The sequence below is a fragment of the Mirounga angustirostris genome, unplaced genomic scaffold, assembly GCF_029215605.1.
Source record: "Mirounga angustirostris isolate CCGP_5_RB_7025 unplaced genomic scaffold, mMirAng1.0.hap1 SCAF_3, whole genome shotgun sequence".
NCBI lineage: Eukaryota > Metazoa > Chordata > Mammalia > Carnivora > Phocidae > Mirounga > Mirounga angustirostris.
The window spans coordinates 22,027,496-22,055,029 of NW_026991711.1; positions in this window are offsets into that span (position 1 = coordinate 22,027,496).

Sequence of the window (27,534 nt, forward strand, 5' to 3'; positions counted from 1 at the left end):
CTGGACAGTGATGGTGCCTCGCTGGTCCCACCTTGGAGATGATACCCATCCCTAATTGCTACAAGTGTTGGCTAGTAGCAGCTCACAGCTGCCTTTTCTCCAGTGAATTGGCCCTTGTCCCTTGCCAAATATGAGCCCCCCCTACCGGACACTACATGCACCCCTGCTGCTGGTGGAGGCAGACCTCCTCAACCAGTGACTGAGCGACATGTAGGGTATGCATTTCTCCCCCCTTGCATACAAGGAGGAGTAAGTCTGTGGTACAAATTATGCTCCAAAACTTCCAAATGATTCAGGCTAACTAATCCCCAGCTAAGAACTCATTCTTGCTTAGTGTGCCCACCTCCCCTTAACGTATCCTGTTATATTCACTCCCTGTCTTCTGAGAGTGTTCCTCTAAATCATTTGAAAGTTTCTATCTCAGGCTCTGCTTCTAGGGAACCTAGTCAAAGATACATGGTTCCACACTCAGTGCATAGAAATTGGATTTTAGGTTGTATTCAGGGTAGTAGTAGGAGAGGAGGTGGTGAGGTAGTCAAATGAAAGGAGTAGACAAGTAACGATGTCAAACCTAATGTTTTCATGTAACATGTGTGTGTGTGTGTATGTGTGTGATCATAAAGTTCTTGAAGCAAATCTTATCTTCTTCAACTTTATATCTTTCCCTGCTATATCCTTTCAGTCTTAAATTGGTCCCACATGGATCACATGTCTCATATCTAGAGTGATACACTTCACATAGTAGGAATTATAAGACTTTTTAAAGTAAATGAACAAAGATGTGGGATTCTTTTTTTTTTTTTTAAGATTTTATTTATTTATTTGACAGAGAGAGACACAGCGAGAGAGGGAACACAGGCAGGGGGAGTGGGAGAGGGAGAAGCAAGTTTCCCGCCCAGCAGGGAGCCCGATGCGGGGCTCGATCCCAGGACCCTGGGATCATGACCTGAGCCGAAGGAAGACGCTTAACGACTGAGCCACCCAGGTGCCCCAAGATGTGGGATTCTAAATGTAACAATGATCTTGTCAAATTTTATTTAACACAGTGTTTGATAAAATATTTTCTGTAAACATTTTTTATCAGTTTTATTTGGTTTGTTCGAACACAGTAAAGGACAACAGTCATAACAAACAATTATGCTATTTGGACATGCCATTACTTGAATGGAACATGGCAAATATAATAGTGCAATTGTCACAAATCCAACTCAAATTGACTTATGCAAAAAAAGGCAATTACCGTATTATTTAAATGAAAAGCCAAGAATTGTCATTAGTTCTGTCTTAATCTGGGTTTCAAACACTGCCATTTGAAAGAGTACTTTTTCTTTATCTCATTCTTCTCTTCATATTGGCTTTTCTCCAGCATCAAGTGACTACAGAATTTCTGCCCTCAGACCCAATCCTAAATCCTCCTAGGTATCAAGCTAGCAGAATAAAAGAGCTTCTATTTTAGTACATTATTATATAAATCATCATGTTTACTTTGCTAACAAAGTCGGTAATATGTCTACTTATTAGTGTGGCCAGGAGCTCCTATGTGGCCAGGAGCTAGTTCTATACAAATTTACTTATACTGTGTTATCTGGTGTCCACTAATAAAAACATTGTGGATAAAAGGATTTAGTTCTTGGCTTGGTTAAATGTAGATCAAACATCCTAAACCTGGTGCCATGGAGAGAGATGCTTTTTGTTCACATAGCTTACAAGAGTGGGCATATAGGAGACTTTTCCAAAAAGGAATTAGGGCCAAACCAAAATATTCTGTCATAGAAATGGTATTTATGATGAATAATTTCATACTTAGTCAATGCATAAAAAGTGAACCTAGAAATTACACTAAATCAGAGAAAAGAGTTAAATTAATAGTTAAGAATAAAAAGTATGCTTTAAAATTTTATAAATGCAAATGAGGATTTTAAAAATGTTTAATGGAGCATTCTCTAATGAAACTCAAATGATTAGAATGGCATAAAATATCTCTATCTTTGAAATTATGTAAAGTTATAAAGTGTCTCCTTTGGATAAGTCAATTTTGAATAAATTGATGGGATAATTGATATAATCACTAACATGGTAATATATTCTTTAGTATTAACCTTTTTATTATTAATAAAACACAGATACAAGAAAAATATACAAAATAAAATATAGTTTAATGAATTTTAATGAGGTGAACACAATATTAGTAGCCATTAATGTTCATTTCTAGATCCATTAATTTGTTGGAAGTTGACAATTTATAATATCCTGATCCTATCACATATTTTTATTTATGTATGGAATAATTCTATAATCACTTATCTTTATCTATTCTTTGGTTATGCAGTGATAAGTGTCAGAGAAAAAACTGTATAAATATTTTGTTTGTGTATTTTAGTCTCTACATTTGAAGATACTACAAAGGTTGCCTATTATCCTATAGAGGTTTTAAAATTTTTTAACATCATTATAAACTGATAAATTTAAACACATTTGATATGTTTTAATGCATTGTAAATTTTATTATTAATGGGCTCAAATGGTGTTCTTTGACAGCAGAAACCTTTTCAAGGTGGCTTTCCAGCCTTTGACAATATCTCAGTAAACATTAATAGCTTTTTGATATCTGATTTAACAGAAACTCAGGTTAATCTTATACATTTATTTTTGCTCCAGAGCTGGAATTAGTCAGTTCTTCTAAAAAGCAATACTTTTTTAAAGTATGAGATGTCATGTTATGACCAGAATTAGATCACTGGGAATGCTCATTTGCTGCTAGGTTGGTCAACATTTCTAGGCATTTTCAATGTTTACATATAGGAAAATACATAATATACACACACACACAGACATTTGTGTGTTCATATAACTTCAATTGAAATACTGAACTACAGGGTTTTTACTGAAACACTTCTGTATTAGATCCATGTCTCCTTTTTTCTACACTGTGAATCCTGCTTTTCAAGGTTACAGGGGTTGCAGAATTAGAATATCCCATAAAATACACATATCAAAGCAAATTGAAGAATAACAGTATTAGTACTCTAATTTTGTTTCAGAAAGGATGCTCCAGGGAAACAGAACAAATAAGGCAATAGAATAGATAGGTAGATAGATAGATAATAGATGGATGGACAGATATATACATATAAGATATTAAGATATATATTAGGATGGAGATTACACACACACACACACACACACAGAGGAAGAGAAAGAGTCATTTTAAGGAATTAACCTCAAGCAATTTAGGGTGCTGGCCAGTCTGAATATACAGAGAGCTCCTGTATATTCCCCACCCAATTTCCTATATATTGACAGCTTATATTAGTATGGCATATTTGTTACAATTAATGAACAAATATTGATATATTATTATTGTTAAAAAAAAGTCAGGTGCACGCAGTTTTTCAACCTTCAATCGGCTGCATAAAAACGGGCCTTGGACCTGGAACACTGCCTTACCAAGAGATAAAGAGCCCCAACAGTTTGTGTTGGGCTTATCATGTTGTGTGGGAATATCTCTTCTGTTTCAGGCACAAGGTATATTCCTTCGTTCTGCTAAAACAAAAATATTGGTGGCCTTCAAACAAGCCCCCAGCTTCAGTATTTTAGATGCCACAGAGCGGGATTAATATCCTTCTATGGCAGCAAGAGAGGGGTGCACATAGACCCATTGCCCTGCATCAGGCACAAGATAGACCCACTGGTCCTAGGAGACCTATGCCCCCTATTGAATCTGATCTTGCTCTGACTCTTCCCTATATAAATAAAACATTGGTCTAGCTAGTGCTTGATTATATTTTGTTGTCCCTGATGACTCTGATGCCAAGATGCAATGGGTAGCAGTGTTTAGACTTTTTTTCCTGGTGGTTGGCATAGTGACGATTTTTGATATTTTCCACTTAGTTGGAGTCCTCCCTTGGAATCAATAATTGGTGCATGGCACCCTGCTTAGCTAAAGTCCACACTTTTTCAGAGTTTCTTAATTATTTTATAATGTCGTTTTGCTATGTCACGATTCCAGAAGGTACCAAATTACATTTAGGCGTCATGTCTCCTTAGACCCCTCTTAGATGTGACAGTCTCTAAAACTTTCTTTGTTTTCAATACCTTTGACAATTTATGAATACTGGTAGATATTTTGTAGGTTGTAGCTGAAATGAAGACAGTCCTATGCTTTTTCTCATGATTAAACTGGGTTTATGGGTGACTGGGAAGAAGACCACAGAAGTGAAATATCTTTCTCATTGCATCATATCAAAAGCATACACAATCAACATGACTTATGGCTGTGGTTGTTAATCTCGATCTCACCTGAGTTCATTAGGTTTTTCCCTTTCTAATTCTTTTTTTTCTCTCTTTCCTTACAGTATGGAAAGAAGTTGCCAGATGCAGCCAACCCTTAATGAGAGGGAAGTTAAGAGCCACTTGCCATAAATTATTTAAAATGATTCTGCACAGGAGATTTGTGCATTCACTCATATTATTTATTTATTTATCAATTATTTACTTATATAAGTTAGGTTCATAGACATTGACTTTGTACTTTGGGTTATAATCCAATACCACTCTAATTTGCTGCTCAAATTGTCCAGCTTTGGTCATTTTCAATTCTTTCTTGGTTTCTTTATTCCATATATATATATAAATATTTCCTTAATTTCTGTCACTCAAAGATACTCCGAGCTTATATTGTATATCCCTTGCCCCAGTCCTGGAATCAGCCATTTTTCTAAAAGCCCTGGCTTCTTTCACCAGAGAATGACATGAGAAACAAAATTTTGTGGACCATATGTGCTTGATGTTGCTGGGGTGTCATTGCTTCTAGACCTCCTACACCAGGAAATATATGTGTGTATGCTAACTTGTGAAAATACACATAAGCAAAAATACTTTGTATGTATCAATCTGTATGTGTATTAGCCTGAATTTATACTGATGTCTTTAGTGCTAATTACCACTTGATCATTGAAGCTTATCTGTAATCTCTCACTCCGACATTGAAAAACCTGGCTGTAATTAGTATAATTTGTTTATGTTTCATATATTTTAGTTATAAGAATTTGCATTATTCACATACCTCATTTATTGCAGTTGTATGGAGACACCACTTATCCTTTATGGATTAACCATATGGATTGTAGCCCCTGTGGAGCTTTTTTTTTTTTTTTTTTGGATAGTGGATGTCTAATTAATATTTATTAGATTATCATTCTTAAGTCAGATAGCAGCTCATTTTAATAAGATATATGGCTAAAATAATTTTTTAAAATATGATTAAAATAAAGTTGAACAATCAGGTAGTATGTGTAAATTTTCTACAAATGGGCTAAATTTATCTAATGCTAATAGGATCATGTTATATGCCTCAAAAAGATAAGGAGTGATTTTTGATGGTCATAACTTGCTGAAGCTTAAAAAGTAGGATTGAAACGTGATTGTAATATCTCATTCACTATGCAAATATATCTTTCATATTGCCATCTTTCAATATTACTTCATTTTCTTATGTATTAAGAAAATTTCACATTACTTGTAATGAAGTTGTACAACAAAAATTATATTTTCCTGTAACTCTTCCAAGCTTCACTGCTGATTATTTGCTTATATTACAGTAGACATAAATGTTATATCATTGCCTTTCAGGTGAATTGAGGCTGTAGGTAGCCTGAATCTGTCAAAATGATTTTGATAAAAAGTAGGTTTCAGAAAGTTATTTTGTCCTTTCTAATTCTTTTCTCCAGATGCTTCTAAAATAATAAATACACTCCCTGGAGATAATTAACCACAGTAGGATTTTAATACATAATTATTTGAAGATCTATAGCATTTTCAGATTGATCCTTTAAAGTCATGTTACTTGGATTGTTTCAAAATACATCTTGTCCCAAGACTTACATTGCCTGACTTATAATTCTAGATATGGCTATTTGTGTGAGGAATATGAAGTCATCTGTGGATTTTATTGTGATTATATATATATAAATCTACAGGATCTATTATACAAAGAACATGCTCTAAATTTAGATAGTTTGAAAGAATGAATTTGAGGAAATGGCTAGCAATCGTAAATAGATATTTTATTTCGTCTGAAATGTCCAAATAATTTTTATTACCATCAAATGTACTTAAGTACGTTTGCAGTTGTTTACTTGGTTTTTTATGCTTATGATTTTTATAAGATATGTTCTGATTAGACTAAGTCTTTCTTTGCAGAATATTATCAGGTAATAAATGCAGAAGCAAAATCAAATTAGCAAAATCAACATTTTGCAAAAAACTAATGAAATAAGCGATTTAGGAAAAGAACATGAATAAGTGCTAAAAAATGTAGGTCAAATATTAGTGAGGAGATCACTCTTCACAGCACGCTAAAGTTAATTCACAGAACGCTAAAGTTAATTCACAGATTGTTTGCTGGTCATAGGGAAAAAGCAATTTTGTCATCCAGGAATTGGGTGTTTAGCAACTGAAGCCACCAACAGAATTAATTTCCTGAATCATGGGACAACCACATGTTTTTATACCTCCTAATTGGTGTAACATAAAGTACACCATATATATATATATATTTTTTTTTTTTTTTGGCAAAAAACAAGTGGAAAGATAGTATGTAAGTTTTAACTTATAGTTAACAATGAGTATAATTTCTCCTTTTCACATTTCCATAGAGGATGCTTCAGATGTCACCACTCTTCTCATTGAGAGTATCATTGGGGAAACCATATCTGTCCCTATGCATCCTCCACTTTCACTTCCCAAGGTAAGAGAGATATACAACTTAAGTGATGAGTATCTACCATCTTTAAAATGATATGTCCCTTGTAGTCTTTTCCCTTTAAACCTTTATACAGTTAAGTGCTCTGGCCCTGCTGCCCCACCCACCAGGGAGAATTTTCTGGAAATACTTGGGTGAGATTCCTCCATTATTTTACTAATTCATCTACAACCAAGCATGTGGTTTAATTTTGAAGTGCAAAGTAATAGCACAAGCTTCGTTCTGTAATTCTGTTCTTGCTAGATGGCCATTGATAGAGCTTATATATTGATATTGCTTTGGCTTTGTATGTGTCCTTTGTCACCCAGACCCTAGAGGAGGGAAAAACTATGATTGGCAGCTCCATGTTTATGGATTTGCATCTTCCCACATAAATTGTAGTTACATTTGCCTCCCTTAACCCTATGCTTAGCATGAAGTGGGCATTGAACAAATATGTGTTGTTGATACAAATGGATTCTAGTTTTTTGTCATAAAGAATCTTATAACTCTGTATCTATTTAATCATTTAATCTGTCAGTTACATTATACAGGGATAAAACATAGTTATTAAAGTACAGGCTTTGGAGATAGCATTCTCCAGTTAATTTCTGGTCCTGTATCATATTAGATATAAATTTACTTTGTTTACTTACCTTGCAGAGATTTGTTATGAGTAAATAAAATAACACATGTAAAATTTCTAGTATTATATCAGCTACAGAATAATTATATCAGGTATAGTTTGAGAAATTTCTATATGCCAATCCTCTACTCAATAATTCACTTAGGTCATTTCTCTAAATTCCCTCTCAACTGTTTGATGGAGGTTCTATTATTATTGTCATATTACAGGTGATAAATTTAACACAAAGAAATATTCAGTAATGTAAAAATCCTACATCTAGTAAGTCACTTCCAGAGCCTCTTAATCATTACCCTATACAATGCTTAATAAATATTCCCTCTTTTTCTTTGTGCTTGGTTTCATGTTCTGTGCTACATGCTGATGATACAAAAATCAGTAAGAAAAGGTTGCTGATATTCTAGTAGAGAAAAAGAAAATACAGACAATACTCAAATTTTATATCATTTCTGTATCCATTCTTGGTACTTAAATTGAATATTGGCAGAAAACATACTATTCCCTGAAGGCACATTATATCCCAAATTTATTCATATGCAATTCTAGGTAATTATATCAGATTCCAATTTCAAGTAAAATTTCTAGAATGAAGTATCGTGTTTATTTTGCCATCCAAAACAGACGCATATCTTTATCACAAGGAAGCAAGATTTTACTTGATTTGAAATATGTCCACATAGACACAGTACAATGGGTCACAACTTGAGAAGATGAGAAAAGGGAATAGCTGTTGAGAGGATTTTTAAATGCAGGCTCACAAAGCTTCATAACTCGATAAAATTGCCCAAACTCCTTAACCTGCATGCTATTTTGTATTCTCAGAAAACTTTTTAGAGGAGTATTGAAGTGTGGAAGAATTAACGAGTTAGCAATTTAAAATTCCCTGAATTTACTTACTGGTAATAGTTGTGAGTGTTGGTAATAGATGGAGGGTAAAGGAAATTCTGCTGAAGTTCAAGTTTTATTGACTGGTTGGTATAAGACCAGGTATGTTAGTAAGGATATACACTGATTTTGCAAACACAAGGATAAAGATAAAAGCTGCTAATAATTATATTTTAAGAACAGGTCCAGAGGCTAAAAAAGGTAAACCAATGTGTTGACTCATCTATATTTTGGTAAACTGGTATGTAGAAATTATACAAATTTGTATCATTCGCAATAAAGAAAATAAATAAAATACATTTAGTTTATAAATTGGAAAATCCAGTGGTATGGTGGGGTATGCCAAAAATCGGGGGAAATTTTTTAAAAAATTAATTTTAAATGCATGGTACCTTCAAAATGTTAAATGCAGTATGTGTTAAAGTAAGTGTAAAATAACCAAGTATGTTATAGGTAAAACAAAGGTATCTATTTTTACTGTTGAAAAAAGCATTTTAAAAATCTTAAGTATATTTCTCTCATGAAATGTTACAAAGTAGAAGTAAACAATGTGATCAATAATTTGTAAAAGAATACTTAGCCATGCAGAATGCCTGTTAGGATTTTCACACAGAGCAAAATACTGAGTAAACTATTGAACATACTTTACCTGTAGTGAGAATATAAAAATCGACAGACGAATTTTTAAATGGAGTAAGCAAGAAACTATTCACCTTATTTTAATTTTGTGTGTGTGTGTTGGGAGTCATTAATGGGTTTAACGTGCAAAAAGCTAAACCATAATCTAATTTGGTAGTGGCAAGATTTGAACCATTAGATACTAAAATGTCACCATGATATTTTACCAAACATGGCTTACACCTTTCTTTTAGACTATATTATGTCTATTCTAATGTTTTTGTATAACCAAGGCAAATGTGTGCTTGAATTACAAATCATGTTACCCATATGTCAGCAGTGGAAAACACTTAAAACATAAATTCAGTAATAGATTTCAACACTAATGAACTGGATTCCCCCACCCAGTGGAGGAAGTAGATCTACCAAAGCTGTTGGAGACCCTTACAATGTCTCTTAATTTACAAACATCTCAGCAGATGCATGTTTCAACCATGAAAGAGGAACAGAACAAAAATGTCAGCCATACAACTGACAATGTTGCAAATCCCTTTTTGTAATTAATATTTATTGATTCTTCCTAGATTAAAAGTATTCTGTATACCACTGAGGAAATAGCAGTGAACGGACCAGATATGGTGCCTGTGCGCAAACTCATGGGGACTGTCCTTTAAAAATGTGCCACATTCAGGCTGAAGTTATCGATGAATGTCTGCATTCAGTTATCTCATTAAGAAGATATCACATTGGTGTGAGTTGAGAGAAAGGAAAACCTTTGACAATAGCATTGGTTTCGGGAAAAAGCTTAGAACGCCTTGCTGCCTAACAAGCTTCCAAGTTCTAGACTTCCAGAAAATGATTTCTCAACCAGGAAAAATAAACTGAGTATATACCATAGCCAAAGCCAATCAGAGTGTTAATAACTCACTAAAGTAATATAAATAGAGATAACAGAAGAATAAGGGAAACTGATGACTACAATACTGTAGATTTAGTAAAACGCATTTGTAACCAAAGTTTTAAAGCAAAAGATAAAATGTTTGTTTGTTTGTTTTTCTTCTGAGCAACATTTCGTCTTTGGCTAAAATACCTGCATGTAAAACAAAGTGAGGATTTTCAGATGTTTATATCCTACCTTTAAGTATTTCAGAAGAGATGAAGATGGATCAATGTCTAAGTTATTGCTAAAGTTTGAAGGAATGACTTTTTTAAAAAATCACAATTTTGTTAAAACAATTTATTTTGTAATGAAATAGCATATACATGTAGCTCTTTTTCTGGGGCACGATTAGTTCACTTGAAAGGCATAGCCTTTTTGTTTCCATGAGCTTTTAGTGAGATCTCCAGACACCGGATGTTTGAGGATTCTGTGTCTTCTAGAGCAAGGTGAACTGCTACATTTGGCTCAGGGCCCCCCAGCAGCTATTGCCTTCCAAGCATCTCAAGTGTTTCACTCTGTACGTGCACAGCTGTGTGTTTAACCAAACACTTATGGAGACATCGATGCATATCTTTAGTACTCTTTTTCTGTTTGCTCTCTTCTCTTCAGTACCCTAATATACAAGTTTTAGCTATCCCCAGACTCCCAAACTCTGATATATATTTGTTCTGTCATTGAGATTGCTGATCTCTCTAGGAATCCACGTCCATGTCCTGGTGTATAAGATAGTATCTGAGACAGAAAACCAGGGTGTATGTGCCTCAGCTTGTATGGTTTCCTTACCAAATGTATCATAGACCTGGAATGTTCACTGTCACAGGCCTGAGAACAGTTATTTCATATAATGTGTTTAGTGTTATCATTGTTTATGTCATAGGGGAAGTCCTGGTACCCACTTTTCCATCATAGTTGGAACCAGAACTGCTCAAGTTATTAAGTTGTAAAAAATAAAAATAAAAATCACTTAGCATATCTCTTCTGGCTTTCAGACATTATGCTTTTGTTCTTGCAATGTTTTAATTCACTCATCTTTGTCCATACCAAATTATCACCTGTCTTTAGCAAAGTCCTCATATCTTTTGTCTTTGTCTGTGATTACTCCATCTTATTTTATATGTGAATTCTTATATATTCTTTGCCATACAACCTATTTTGAATTAATCTTATACTGCTTGTTGATATGACTTATACTATTTTACTGAACTAAAATAGATTTTTGGATTCCTCAGTTATGCTTAGATGGTTATGGTATCTTTTCATGTGAGGGAATTATGTTTTATACTTATCTTTTTTTTTCAATAACAACAGAGGCATAATTAATATATTAACCCACTAAAATATTTAGTGATCAATTTGAATTTTCATGAATTCATAGACAACTGTATTTTCTTATCCATATTTATGAAAATTGATAAAACTACATATTTAAAATCAATGACCATTAGTTTTATAATTATCTAGTGTTTTTATTTCTCCAGCATCATTAAATATCCATTAGATAAAGAATTTTTTAAATTACAAAATGTTAGCAATGAATGTTCCTTACACCAAATATCCTTATTTTTCAAGATATAGAAATTGAGACTAAAGGAGGTCTAATCTCGTCAAAGACCACACAGCTACTTATTATCAGAGCTATGGTTAGAAAACTGGTTTTCCAACTTCTAATTGAATGCTCTTTGTACTAAACATCTATATGGGACTTTCATAAATGATTTATGAAGAAACAGAATATTTTTAAAACCTAGTTCAAAGAAAGTACATAAATCACATCACTTCAAATATTTGTAGATTTAGAACAGAAAATCACTCACCAAATTTCTTTTGAAATAATTGTATAACAATTTATTAAACAGTCTGAACTTTGGGCTACATACAAAGACAAACATGAAAATATTTTCATTTTTTTCCACTCACCGTCACTCTGATATGAGTACTTTTCCTTCCTTATAGAAGATCTTACCAATATTTTTGGAAAATATCATGATTTTCCAGGTGTTTTGGTTATTATAGAAAAACTTCATTGATTCTACTTATGAATTCTAATCTAATATGCAATTTTAAATATGATCCCATCCCCCCCAGCACAGTGAATTGGTATGAGTAGGGAGTGTGGTCTGTTATTTTATTCTTTCTCTCCATTCTTTAGCTTTGAGGGGAGGGTGCATTGTCCGGATTTGGCACATGCATGCATACCTTTCTTTTTTATCTTCTGGGTCATTTGGAGACCATACAAGTTCTCCTTCCCATACAAGGAAGGGAAGAAAAAAGTAGGTAAGTGGTTCTTGGTTACCCAAAACTTTTTCTGTTCTTTCTCTGTTGATTGTAATAAAGTTAAGGTTCTCTTCCCTTTGTGCAGAAGGTAAGAAACGCTAATTCTTTTGAGAGGAGTGGGTGAATGATTTTGGAATTTCCTAGCGAAGTGTCCAACGTCACGTTTCATTGGCATGCTCATTCTGACTGATTTCAGCTCTCCATCTACTTTATCTTTCACCTCACCTTCCACTAAATCTCTTACTATCCTCTTGAATGGTTTACATCAGCAAGATGTAAAATGGGTACAACCTTGGGAAAATTCTGAGGATTCAGTAATGCAATTGAGTAAGAGCACTCAGCATCCAGAGGACAGTTTCTTTAAATTCATTTAATTTAAAATTAAAAATCAGCATTTTAAGTAATAGTCAAAACTAAACACAAAATGTTGCAGTGATCTAAAGACACAACTCTCCTGAAAACAAAACAAAACAAAAAAAAAACTGTCCGTAAGATGAAATCTGTATTCTTTTAGCCTTTTTTTTTTTTTAAAGATTTTATTTATTTATTTTGACAGAGAGAGACACAGCGAGAGAGGGAACACAAGCAGGGGGAGTGGGAGAGGGAGAAGCAGGCTTCCCAAGGAGCACGGAGCCCGACGCGGGGCTCGATCCCAGGACCCTGGGATCATGACCTGAGCCGAAGGCAGACGCTTAACCGACTGAGCCACCCAGGCGCCCCTCTTTTAGCCTTTCTGATTAAAATTTAATTCGAAATAAGATGTTCCCTTTAAAACTCATTAAAAAATATCATGATCATCATAACTTATATGTCCTTAGTGACCAATTATCCTTCATATTTGTTGAAATATTTCATAGAAAGAAAATGAAGCTGAACCTTTGTGTAAATATAGTCTTGGTGCACCTCTTTTGTCTTCACTCATCTTATGGGTGGAGAAAGTGGGAGTCTTCCTAACTCCTTGGAATATATTTCTTTTTCTTTATTTCTTGTTTTGTAATTGCATAATTACTGCTCAGTATTAGTGACTGAATCATATATTTCTTTGCTTTCCATAATACCTTCCATAGTGTGAGGCCGTTGTGGGTTTCTATTAATTGCTTATTTGAAAATTATTATCTAGCAATAGAAATCCTCTTGTGATTTTACACTATTTTGTTATCATAGGGACAACTTACATACGTATAGAAAACTGATATTGGAGATAATTGAAATGAGGTAGTTTGTGTCTTAGGAACATCATTATTAACATCAGGAGGTCTATGGAAAGATCTCTTGAGTTGCTCACAACATATTTATTTTATAATTTGAATATCTTTTAAAAACGTTCTGGGTTTTAGTTATCTCTATATATAGCAATTTATGTCTGCCTATTATCAATCTATCTATCTATTATCTATCTATCTATCTATCTATCTATCATCTATCTATCAATCATTTATCCACCTTTCACTTACAGAGCCAACACAGATCTTTTCCTAGTGGTATTATTCTTTAATTCCAGGAAAAAACAAAACAAAACAAAACCTTTCAGTACACTTTTTCTTGTTTGCCGCAGTCAGGATTCCTACCAGAGAATGCCAAACTGTGAATTTTGCATTTGGCTGAGCAGGAACTAAGCTGAGATCTTGGGAATAAAGAAGACATTCTGAACAACACTCAAGAGTGAAATATTACATGTATTTTAACAACAAGGAAATACCATGGGTCTATTTCTTGGCTTTTTCTGCTATAGTCACAGACTTTGGAAATTTACATAGATTCTGTACTAAGTAAAAAAGAACAGTGCACTTGAAATGAGGAGATGATATACTTCCTCTCGTATGAACCATGGACTATCTTCAATGATGAGAATAAGAGAGCTGGCTTTCACTGATTGTTTTTTCATTTGAACATTTGAAGTCATTTCTCTCTTGAAGGATGATCTCTTAATAGATATGTTAAACTGTATTTACTAGGAAAAATGTATCTTATTTTTGTTATTACAGAAAAAAGAGTACCCTTACTTTAATAACAAACTTGGGTTATCAAAATACATTTAATATGCAAAGATATTCAGAAAGCCTGCTAGCGGTACAGATTACCATAAATTAGTAGATTTGAAAGAAGAAAAGCATTGATTTGATGCTTGCAAAAATGCAATAGATTTATAGGAACTGAGCAATTTGATATTTATGCTTCTATGTTCTCTGTGTCTTGTAATTCTAAACATATTCAGCCAGTATCATATAGCAAGAATACACAATTATCTCTTCATTGTGATGATTTTTGGCATTTCAATAGTACTAAATGCTATAAATATATTTTCCTGATTTTATGTTAATAACAAAACAGCTACCAATGTAAATATGATAGAATATTTTAATTTGCATACACTGCATGATGAATTACAAGCCAACATTGTTGTTGTTGTTTTTCCTACTACCTGAGAACTATAAGTCATGAATGCCTAAAATAAGTGATGGATTGAAAGAATCTAAGCAGGAAAACGTGGAAAGTAGAATTATGATTCTCTTTTTTAGGTTACAATAGAAATACAGAGTCGAAAAACCCTGGACAAAGGATAAAGAGACCATGTTCTGTTAATAGCCAGTTCTGTGATCTTTATAAAGTAAATCATATTTCCTAAAGTTCAGTTTATTCAACTGTAAAATGACAGCTTAAGGTTGAAAGAAATGAACATACATGCCATTTTTAGAGATAAAGTGTAATATGTAATAATTTCATGAAGTATAGGCAATTAAACCACTATCAACCCTTAACCTTCATTCTACTTCATTTTCTCATTTTTCCATAATATATGCCTGTTATCTCTTCTATTATTACCTGGTGTATATATATAATTCCCAGATAGGAGCAATATGATCTCATTTTTTTCACCTTAAAATTATCTATTGGGCAGAATTTTGCTGATTTTTTTTCTCCATGGTAGTTTAAGTTGTAAAAACTCATTGAAAATTTTAATTTCAATATAAATAGAGATATTAAGGTGAAAACAATTTAAAGCAAAAAGATTTCTATTTTTTATGGGTCAAGTTATTTTTTGAAGTTGCATTTATTCATTTCAGAAATTGTTTTTTTATATAACCCATACTTCTACTATTATTTAGAAAATTAAACAGTGATTATTTTATAACAGAACCTTTGCATATGAGAGTGACATCTTGAAGTATCCAATGCTGCATAATGGGAGTGCTAATTTGACAATCATGGAAGTTTATGAGAGATGAGTGAGAACAACAATTATTAACCATAGAAGCCAGTAAGAAATACAGAGGAATCAGAATAAGAGTTTTTTTTAGCATACAATACTTATCTATAGGAAATATAAAGAAATATGATTATTATCTTTCTATGAGGTTCTTTGTTTACCAGGAACCAAAGCTCACTCAGATGAGCTTAAGACAAATAGAGAATGTGTTGGATTGTTACAGAAGTGTCACAGAGAACCCAAGATCAATAGTTCAGTCTGGCTTTATGATGTAGTCAAGGAACTGGTAATACTTCAAGAACCTAAATTATTGTTCTCTAATTTCCGTCTCTCTGAATCCACTGTCTGTTGCTGTTGTTCCTTTTCTTGATTTGCTTCATTACCAGCTCTATAGCAGCCACATCCCTGCATTGTCTCTTAAGGTGTATATTATTAATGGTAGGTTTTGTGTTCTCATTCCTAACTCCTGGGAACAAGTATCTCTGTTGTTACGGTTTTGAGTTAACTATCCATCCCTATGTTGAACAGCTTGTGTTAGGCAGTTGTGTCAGGTAGCCCATGGCTTCCTCTGCAAGATTATGACAAAAGAGAAGAAGCATTGTGGGGAAGAAAAATGATAATGGACTTTGCCAGTAAAAAAGAAAAAAGAAAGAAAGAAAGAAAGAAAGAAGAAAGAAAGAAAGAAAGAAAGAAAGAAAGAAAGAAAGAAAGAAAGAAAATAAAAGAAAAGAAAAGAAAAGAAAAGAAAAAAGAAAAGAAAAGAAAAGAAGAGGAAAGGAAAAAAGAAAAAGAAAGGAAAAGAAATTTCCAGAAAGGAAAAGTAAGAATGGGAAAGGAAATAATATGAATCTGAATATACGATATTCTTTTTTATACATGAGAATGTATGAATATAAGGATATATCCACTGTGAAAACTGGTATCAAACCACTGTCCGAGTTGTGTTAGAGTTGCAGAACAACAAACATTTACTGAATATAATTTATGTTAACCTGAACTGAGTTGAACTGAATTACATTGAACTAGAAAGTATTGTTTTGCTAAGTTTGTTCTTTTTTTTTTTTTTTTGCTTTAATCAGTGAGATTTCAGTTTTAAAATGTTGCCTGGCATTTGGGCTCTGACGCAAGTCTCTCCCAAATGGTGACTAAAATACATATGAAGATGAAAACAGGTGAACCTACACAACCATACTGAAAATTAAGTCTGGTAATCAATTTATTAGAAAATCTGGAAGAATTTTTATCTACCAGAATGAATTGCCTGGATGGATGGATACCGTTAGGTTGCAGTGACACAACATAGAGCATGGCTAAGAAACATAAGCATGAAATTTTAATCCACATTATATCAATACTGAAGAGATATAAAGACAGTACTGAACTGACAACCGTTACGCTGTTCATTCTCTGCACAATTTCTTCATTTTGTTACATCAAAAATGTTTCCCTAGTCTCTTTATTTTCTACATATACCAAACTGCCATTTCGCAGAAGCACAGATTTCTAGTTTAAAATATATAGGTGCTACATAGAGCATTTATAGAGACAGAAAAAATCCTATTTCCAGGGCAGATTTTATGTTACAGCTTTTAATTTACATGATATATTTAGATTTTACACAGTTTAGGTAGAGAATGCACAAATCCCATCTTGGGCCAACATATGATATTTTGTTAGACACTAAGAGCTGATACAGGAGCAAAATGCATCAACCAGCTTGACTTCTCACTTTATATCCTATAAGAGAAAGTGTCCAGCATCCAAGGAGACAAAGAATGGAGTAATGGACACTGGACTGTTAGCCATTAATAAACCAATGCATAAAATGGTATGTGTAATTTTCTTATTTAACACAAATGCATAAATTTCATTCATTATACTTACACTCTTCAAAGTAGAAGATAACAAAAAATAGAAAATAATAGCAAGACACAACAAAAATATAATTGATAATAGTAAAACATAAATGTTGAGTAGAACAATTAAAAAAATTGTAAAACCTGTATAAGTAGATTTATATTTCTACAATATAAGCAATAAATGAAAGAGAAAGGATAAAATAGATATACAAGGCTTGAAGATGGAAACCAAACTATAAATATAGAGAAAGAAAAATATGATAAAGCTATAAAAATGACCATGCTAACACTTTTAAAAATAAATAGATAAAATACTAGATTTTTACTAAACTGCAAAAGCAAAAAGATTTCCTGATGGTCTAGACAAGTTCGTTTTGATTCATCCTTTTTTAACTTTTCTGGACATTTTTCATGAAATGAGAAAAATGAAAAACAACAAATCATGAGAACTTAGAAAATTAATCTTCATAATTCATATATTAAGAATATGAAAAACATTTTCTTTGAAGAACAGAAATATCAGTATATTTGTATCAGTCGGCAAAATGCCTTATGTCCGGAGCAGAAATATTGCTTGAAGGTAAATTACCAATGGTCCAGACTGAGAGAAATACATCCAATATAACATGTATATTTGCCTTAAATGTGAGTAATTAGTATCTATAATACCTTTCCCAAATGCCTATAAAATTAGACTGGTTTAGAAAGGAAGAAATGGAGTCACAAGACATAAGAAAGATTAGCAGAAAGATAATCAAATTTCAACTTTATAGTAAATTTTGTGAAGTCCACTGTTATCAATATATAGCATAGCTAGGTATGTTGCTATCTTTCCTAAGCCAGTCAGTGGAGCCAAGGAATTATGAGATGATGCTTAGCCAGTCTTGATTCAAATGCTTACTACTGTGGAGGTACTTTCAGCCTCATACTCCAACAACAGCAAAGATCGGGAGTGGGATGGTTTCCAAGAGGCAACTTTGGAATGGGCAATCACTGGCTCACAGTGACAAAGGTTCTTTGACTCTAGATAAAATACAAATGTCTATTTTCCCTAATAAGGTTTACACTTTTAGATTACCATATCTCTAAATTGGCCAGATTTTCTGTTTTGTGTAACATAGACAATACTAGACCATAAAGTCTGAAAGTTCCACCAGGAATCTACAATAACAGTTTTCGTCATGTCACAGTCTGACTCCATTCTCCTTAGGTTGGTGATTATAGATTTGTTTTGAGTGTTAAACTGTCAGCACCTTTTTATTTTGTGAAAGTTCTATTGTTTTTATTTTCTTTGAAATTACATTCTTAATATGCTATGCTATGCAATATGATTTCTGAATAAGGGAATTTTGTTCAAAACAAGAATTATGGTTGTATACTAATGTTGACTACATTCACTATTCTCATCTATGTTCCATGGTATCCACGTGAGGTTGGCTTTATAGAATTGTAGAATATCCCTTTGGAGCCTAAGTTATGATGCCAGTTGGAAAACAACATTATGCAAGCTTGGGGTGCTGGCTCACAGAATGAGGTTCATGACATGGTACAACACCATCCATATCTCCTATTGTTTGAATACATGGCTCTGAGGACAATAATGAAAATAAGATAGTACTTCTCAGTATTAATAGGATCATATATAATTTATCTCATTAAAACGGAAAATTTTGAGTGAAAAGGCACATTAAAACAACTAAATTCATATGATATTTGATATTTATATTTATTTACAAATTAGTGTCACTATATCTTTTTTTCTTGAAAGGAAGTTGTTCATTACATAGTGTAAAGAAATAAAATAAGATCACAACTTTCAATATATCTATTATTCACAAAATAAATTACATCAAACTATCATGTTCAGCTTGAAGTATACAAGTTCAGGTTGTTTTTAATACCAGTTTATTCAGATCTAAGTATTCCAAGATAAAACACAGCAACAGTGATTACTACTAGACTACTATATTCCAAAAATAAGTCCTCTGGCAATTCCAGTAACCCTGTAGTTTTCAAACTGTGGTGATCCTTGCCTGGACTTTGCTTATCAACTTCTGCCCTAAAATCCCCATGACTAACCATAGTTCTTAATATATTCTATGTATCCTTTGCTTGCTTCTATCTTTTAGGTCACTACAGAGACCCTGTCAAGGTAATGTTTGTCCCTTTTGTAAAAATTTTAATAAACTTAACTTTATATGATCAATAGGTTTTTCTACGTATCTGTGGGAATATCTAGAAAGCGTTAGAATAGGAAAAAGATTAGTATAAATTGTATGAGTTCATGGCAGGAGTTGATTCTACTATGTACAGGCCCATCAAGCTCATTTGTAATTATTTTGATATTAATATTAATGATACTTTCTTTAAAAATGAAAAATCCATCATGGATGCTAAATTGGATAGTTTGCTGGGGCAATCTACATAAAAAGAGACCGATGGTCTCAGGCAAACTGGGATACATGATCATCCTAAATCTCACACCTAATATAGTACCTGGCATTTTTGTTCCTTCCCATATTTAGAACACTGTGGTATACCCAAATAAAGGGATACTCGAATTTGAATTAGACATTGGACCTGACATAGGGACCTACATTGTGACGTCTAAAACTCCTTTTAACATCAAATTAGCAGAAAAATAAAGATATGATTGTATAGGCTGACATAATTGATCTGAATATCAAGAGGAGATGGAGTTGCTGTTCAACAACGGGAGTTGAAAGCGCTATTTCTGTAACCCAAGAAAACTAGACTACCTTGTATTTTTGCCAACCAAATCTAACTATGTTTATTCAAGCTAACATTTTGGATTTAAGAAAATAAACACTAAATGTCATCATTGAATCCATAGGGATAGTTTTTCACCCAATCCATTTACTTAAGATTTCCATAAATCCCTATATTGAACATGGGACCACATTTGTTTGGATAGTAGTGACTAGAAATACCTCAAAGCCAATGTCCTCTTATTCCAATATTATGGATAGTTCTCTTTTCCCAATGGTGTATTTACCAAATAAATGGTACCAGGCCCTTTTAGGAATGATTATGAAAATACTTAATAAATGTTCCTGTGATGATAAGGATCTTTTCAAAGATTACCCTTCTCCCTTTGATTACTTGACTTTAAATCTCTGTTTTAACTTAGGCATGGGAATTGATTGAGAGGACATCACTTTTGATCATGGTGACTCAATTCAGGTTTCCCCATAAATAGAATTTGTTTTTGATTACACAAACAGCTAGTGCTTTAATATGTTGTCCAGTATTTCAAACTGTGAAGTTTCCCATAATCATTTAGTAACATCTGATGATTCCTGTGTGAAAATATTCTGACTATAAGTATATACCTTCTGTCTATTACAATAACAATGCTTCTGGTGATTAAATGCAACTTTTTGGTTCAAATTGCCCTAGGATCCCATTATCCCATGGTTATCAGAAATCTCATTTTAATCACAGAGCCATCCACATTCATCTGTGGACCATACAGACCATCCCATCCTTTACATTTTAATGATCTTTTTGCTTTCCTTATCAATATATTTCTTTCCTTTCTTTTCTTAATAAATCATAAACATTGGTTCTTCACATACTCTCATCACTGACTCATGTAAATACTTCCTTTTATACACTTATTTATTAGATTACATTTAGTAAGAATATCAGTGATACTACCACCCTATTAAGATAAAAATGCAATATAGACAAAAACTTACATGTACTATTTGGGGTATTTTTCCCCCTCATCTCAAATGAGAGAGATGCTAGTGTGTGTTTCTCAGTGTTATGGTGAAGGAAGCTTTCTAACAGCCCTATCAGATATCATGGCTGTGGGCTGAATGTGATAGTGACTTCATAAGGGTTTTGGATTCTTTCATTCTTCTTGGATATTGCAACATCAAACAATAAATACAATCTTTAAGTAAAGGTTTTATTGAGCTAAAAAAAAAAAAATCAAGCCAGGGGCACCTGGGGGCTAAGTCAGTTAAGCATCCGACTCTCAGTTTCAGCTCAGGTCATGATCTCAGAGTCATGGGATCGAGCCCCGCATTGGACTCTGCGCTGCTTGTCTTTCTCTCTCTGGTCCTCACCACCCCTTTAAATACATACATACATACATAAATAATAAGATCTTAAAAAGAAATCATGCCAACCCAAGGTGCTCAAGTTTTAATTGAATTCACAATATCTGACAAGTTTAACTATACTGATAAATTCAAACTGAAGTAAAATTATATTCTCCCCTCACCGGTTTAAATACCCTAAGAAATATTCTCCACTGTAATCTCTAAGGCTTAACCAAAACATATTAACACATTTTTGCAACTATTATTTATTGTTTATTATTATTATTAATATGTAAGCCTTTTGCTTTGCAAATAACTCAAGAAACATGTAAAGATCTGGTACTAATTATATGTCTGGTGGCAATGAGGGTGACAGGCATGGAATATAAAGAGAATTGCTGTCCCATTGCAGGGAAACTACTTCTGACAATATCATTATAGTCTCTTCAGGCAAGGCAGGATAAATTTAATCAGACAGGTGAAGATCGAACTAATCCAATGGTCTGAAAGGCTTAATGAGTTTTTGGAGTCTAAATATAGGTAGAGTCAACAGAATAATTTCAAATATTACAATTCTACTTTTCAGAATCCCACACTTTCCAAAAAAAAAGCCCTATATTTCAATTGGAGGATTTGGTGGGCTGCAAATACAATCTAAGTTGTAACTCAGTAAATGCAGAACAGACTTAATGTCCAAATTTTAGAAATTTATGAGATTAGAGTTTTATAAAGTATTCATAGAAATTCTCTGTTTTCCTGAACATGCCTTTAGGCAAGAATTAAAACTTCGTGTTTGTCATTTATTTTCAAAATATCTCTAGTGCAGTTAAAACATTCAAACCCATCTCTGACATCCCTCTATCCCCTATCACCTCCATGAGCATCTGACATGGTAGCTACTCAATCTGCCCAAACTAGTTTTTCAATAGGCATTTCAATGTGTTTGACCACAGGTGATAATCTACATGGCTACTTGGTGCCAATACTCAATTCTCCAATGGTAAAAAACCTTTTGCACAGCAAAGGGAACAATCAACAGAATAAAAAGACAACCTACAGAATAAGAAAAAGAATTTGCACACTGTTTATCTGATAAGGGGTTAATACCCAAAATATATAAGGAACTCATACAACTCAATAGCAAAAAAACCCAAATAAACTGATTACAAAATGGGCAAAGGGCTTGAAAAGGCATATCTACAAAAACATACAAATGTCCAACAAGTATATAAAAAGGTGCTCAATATCAAGGAAAAGCAAATCAAAATCACAAATGAGATACCACTTCACACCTGTCAGATGGCTATTTTTTAAAAAGTAACAAGTTCTATTGACAATACAGAGAAATTAGAACCCTTGTATGATCTTGGTCGGGATATTAAAAAAATAAGAAAAATAATAATGCAGCCACAATGGAAAGCAGTATGGTGGTTCCTCAAATAATTGACAATAGAACTACAATATGATCCAGCAATCTCACTTCTGGGTATAAATCCAAAAGAATTTATATCACTATCTTGAAGTGATATCTTCACTGCCATGTTCATTGCAGTATTATCCACAATACCCAAAATATGGAAACAACCTTAGTGATCATTGATGGATGAATGAAAACAGAAAATGTGGTGTACAATGGAATATTATTTAGCTTTAAGAAAGAAGGAAGTTCTGCCATATGCGACAACATGGATAACCCAGTAGAACATCATGCTAAGTGAAATAAGCCAGTATTTGACAAAAAGACAGATACTGTATGATTTGACTTATATGAGATATCTAAAATAGTCAAACTCACGAAAACAGAGGGTCGCATGGTGGTTGCCAAGACTGGGAGAAACGGGAAATGTCCAACATGTGTGAATTTTTAGTCACACAGGATGAATAAGTTCTGGAGGTCTGTTATATATTTAGTACAATTCAGTATTGTACACTTAAACATTTAAGATGGTAGACCTCATGTTAATTTTTCTTATCACAAAAACAAAAAAAAATGCAGATACAAAAAACAAGGAGTGGGAGGAAACTTTGGGTGGCGATGGATATGTTTATTAACTTGATTGTGGCAATAGTTTAATGGATGACATACCAAGGTGCATTAATTACATATGTACATTTTTTTGGTATATAAAATATAACTTTTTATATATAACTTTTATATATATAACTTTTTATATAACCTGCCCAGAATCCCATATCCTAGAATGACTGCTACCTACCTCCTATTTACCTAGCAATTTCACTGAATGAATTTCAGATGCCAGTAACCGAATCTACTTTAGATGGTTGATGAAAAAAGGAATCTAACACATGGTTTTTGAGGCATATAAGTTTATTGGTAGTGCTGAAGGAGTCTTTAACTTGAACTTTTCTGGAAAATTTCTATCCAGAAGCATGTTTCTTGACAAGGAAGAGAAAGCATCCAACTCCACTGCAGGAATCTGTTACTGTGATAGTTGATCACTGAATAACAAGACTACCACTGATACTGTAAGGTGCGAGATCAAAAGAGAGACACTGCACTTAGCTTCTCTTCCCATGTGATTCAGTTTCATATCAAAGTCTCTTGCAAGTACGGTCAATAGGTAAAAATAAATTGCCCTGAACTCTAGATTTTACAAAGTCTGGAAAATACTATGTTAGCTTCCCAGTTACTTTGTGTGAGAAGGTGGTTGAAACGGATGATGGAAATCCACTCACTGGTATCCACCAGACTCTTTAAATTTTCTGTACAACTCTTTGATTCATACATGCTTCCACACCAGAAATAAAGCTTCCAGAATTCAGAAGTTCTGTCTGTTTTTGTCATTACCTAGTGCAATGTCTTCTACATATTTGGCTCTCCAGAAATGCACATTGAAAATGTAGATGTAATATACATTAATTTTTGATGGGTTAGATTTTTTTCTACATACTAACCTACACCATGAAACTATTATTTTCTTTATAGACTTTCTATGTTTTCTAAGCTATATTCCATTTTTTTTAAATAATATGTCTTTTCATAGAACAACAAATTCTATTCATGGTCTTTTCAGATTACTTTAGGGGATAATGAGGTTATGCAGTTAAAATTTCTGGAGGGAATATTTTAAACATCCTTGATTATTAGGATTATTCCAGTTAAACACAGTTATCACTTTTGTCAAAAAATATTACACATGAATCTAATCTTGCAAAGGCATCTGGGGGGAAAGTCCCACAAAGTTTAGCAATATTCTACCAAATAAAAAGCAAGTAGGCTGTTGTCTATATTATTCAAAAATTGTCAATATCATAAAAAAATAAAACATAAAAGAACCATTCCAGATTGAATGAGACTAAAGGGCCGTGAAAACTAAATACGTCGTATACTCCAGAACAAATCTGGGGATGAGGGAAGAAAGGGCTTTAAAAAGCATCACTGGACAATTGACAGAATTGAATAACATTACTTAATTATATAAATAGCATTGAATACATTTTAACTTTGCTAAATTTAATAGTTGCACTGTGCTTATGTAAGTATTTTTGTTCTAAGAAATACTCACTGAAGTATTTGGGCTAAAAAGCATGTTACTCTCAAATGATTCACAAAAAATTACTTGTGTGTATATTTATATATACATAATAAACATATATATTTGTTTTCTATATGAGAGTGTATATATATCTATAGTATATATACATATAGTTTTTCATATAAATAGTTTTAGCTTCAGCCTTTGGGAAGCTGAGTAGCTGAATGCCTATTTCCTATCTATCTACATACATGCATACACACACATAGAATGTGGTGCAAATATGCCAAGATATTAACATTTGGTCAATCTTTTTGAGGAGTGTGTGTGAAATCTTTATACTATGCTTATAATTTTTATGAAGCTTGAAATTATTCGAATAAAAAGCTAAAAATAATTCCTCTTAATCTTACATTTACAGGTTCATCTGACATACAATTGTTTAACACTATTGTTTAAGGAAACACTTTTCAAGGAAGGTTTCTATGAAGTAGGGTAGTTAAATAGGGGGCCAAGAAATGCAGGATGATTTGGAACTCCTGTCAGCCCTCCGAGAGAGACCAAATGGCAAGATGGGCTTTTTACCAACAAGGACTTGGGGCACTGCCAGTCTGTCAGCATTGTTTGCTCCAGTGGCAACTCTACAAGCCTGAGTATTTGCAAAGGTTGGATACCAGCAGGACAGGACCTGCAGGAATGGCTTGCAGAAGCGATAGCGTCCAACCTCAGACTATGTGACACCAATGGAAAGGCCTGTGAAACATCATTAGCCAAGTGACCAGGCTGGTAAATGACAGTCAGATTGCAGGCAGTTGGGCTTGAGCAAGACAAAGACATCAGAAAATCTCAAGATGAAAAGAGAACAACAGAAATAATCATAATTTTTATAGGGACCTAGTAATAAAAGAACGGCAGAATGAAGATTAAACAGCTTTGCCAACTTATTCCAATTTACTAAGCGCATCACCAGAATAACCAGAGATAGAAAATGTAAATTTATAAATGCTTAAATCATAGATGTCACTGAAACCAGACATTTTAAACCTAAATATAATACACTGAAAATCAGAATGCAAAGCTATGTGCAATTATCTTAAACAAAGCTAATATAAAAATATCTTCTCATATGTTAGGTTCACTTTTGAGATTCATTTGCTCATATAGTGATAAAATAAACTGTGCAACTTTTTGCTTAAGCATTTTTTAACAATTTAAAGAAAATTAGAAAATATCTTAAAGTTATTTTTAGACATTTTTGTACTAAGTGGAGTACATGGTATGTCACAAAGATGAGAAATATTAAGACCAAAATGATAGTAATTATCATAAGTCAATTATCATCATTATGATAGTTGTGGTTAATTCAGTTTGTGTAAAACATGGAATATGGTACTCCAAAAGTATTTTTTCTCCAAAAGTATTTTTAAAAGAGTAAGCAATGGACAAGTTTTGAGGAAGAGTGTGTTTCATATATATTTTTTATGTAAAAGAGAATACGAAAGCTGGAGGTGTGCCAAAGAAGATCAGAGGCATATGGAGGGTGGTTATGAAAAAGATATAGAAAAAATTTGGAAGGAATTACTACAAACTATTGAGCATGTTGTTCCTTAGACCAAATTTTGTTTTGTTTTGTTTTCTGATGAATGAGAGAATTTTTCTGCCTCCTTTTAAAATAGAACTGATTGGTGGGATTTGTGTGAAATCAATCATCAAATACGTCTCATTTATCTTAAGAAAAATGTCCAGGTTGCATACAACATCATTTGACTTTTAATTCTGAATATGCAGTAATAATGAGATTTGTTTTTGAAATGCCTGTTTTCAGTTTATTCATATTGCTTGTTTACTAATACAGGGCCAGGGTAGCTACATACATTTAAGTAATACAAATGCCCTGATTTGAAAGAGACAGGAGTCAGGTTGGGAACACAAAAATGTAATAAAGAATATTTGACAACACTTAGTAATACCATATGTTGAGGATTAGAAGAGAGGGGCTCCATAGTGTAACCAGAACATAGACAAGAATAGGGTTATTTTTGGCTGTGAGAGAAAACTATAGAGACGTCACAGAAAATGTTAGCAATTAAATTCTAAAAGATTGATTGGCAATCTTATTAGGTGCTAAAGTGAGAAAGTACATTCTAGGAAGAGACAAAGGTGTGTTTAGAGAATTGTAGACATTACATATCAAGGTACACCTGAGAATCTCTTCTGGTTCAATGAACTTGTGGAAAAAAATGAAAGGGATTGTGGTAAAAATGATTTCCGTAAAGATCAGGGTGGGCTTATAGATTACAGAATACAATGTTAGCCTGTAGCAAATACAAAAGCAGGGTGGTCCCCAAAGCCAGTATAACTGGTGTCCTTTTAAAAAGGGGGCATTTGGGGGCGCCTAGGTGGCTCAGTCGTTAAGCATCTGGCTTTGGCTCAGGTCATGATCCCAGGGTCCTGGGATCGAGCCCCGCATTGGGCTCCCTGCTCAGCGGGAAGCCTGCTTCTCCCTCTCCCACTCCCCCTGCTTGTGTTCCCTCTCTCACTGTGTCTCTCTCTGTCAAATAAATAAATAAAATCTTAAAAAAAAGGGGGGGAACATTTGGACACAGATATGCATACAAGGAGAGCAGCATGCAAATAGGGAGATGGCCTCCTCTAAGTCAAGGAAAGAAGCCCGAAACAGGTCCTCTCCTTATTGCCCTCAGGAGGAATCAAGCCTGCCACCACCTTGATTTCAGACTTTTAGTGTCTGCACTGTGAGAAAATTAATTTATGCTGTTTAATCCACCTGGGCC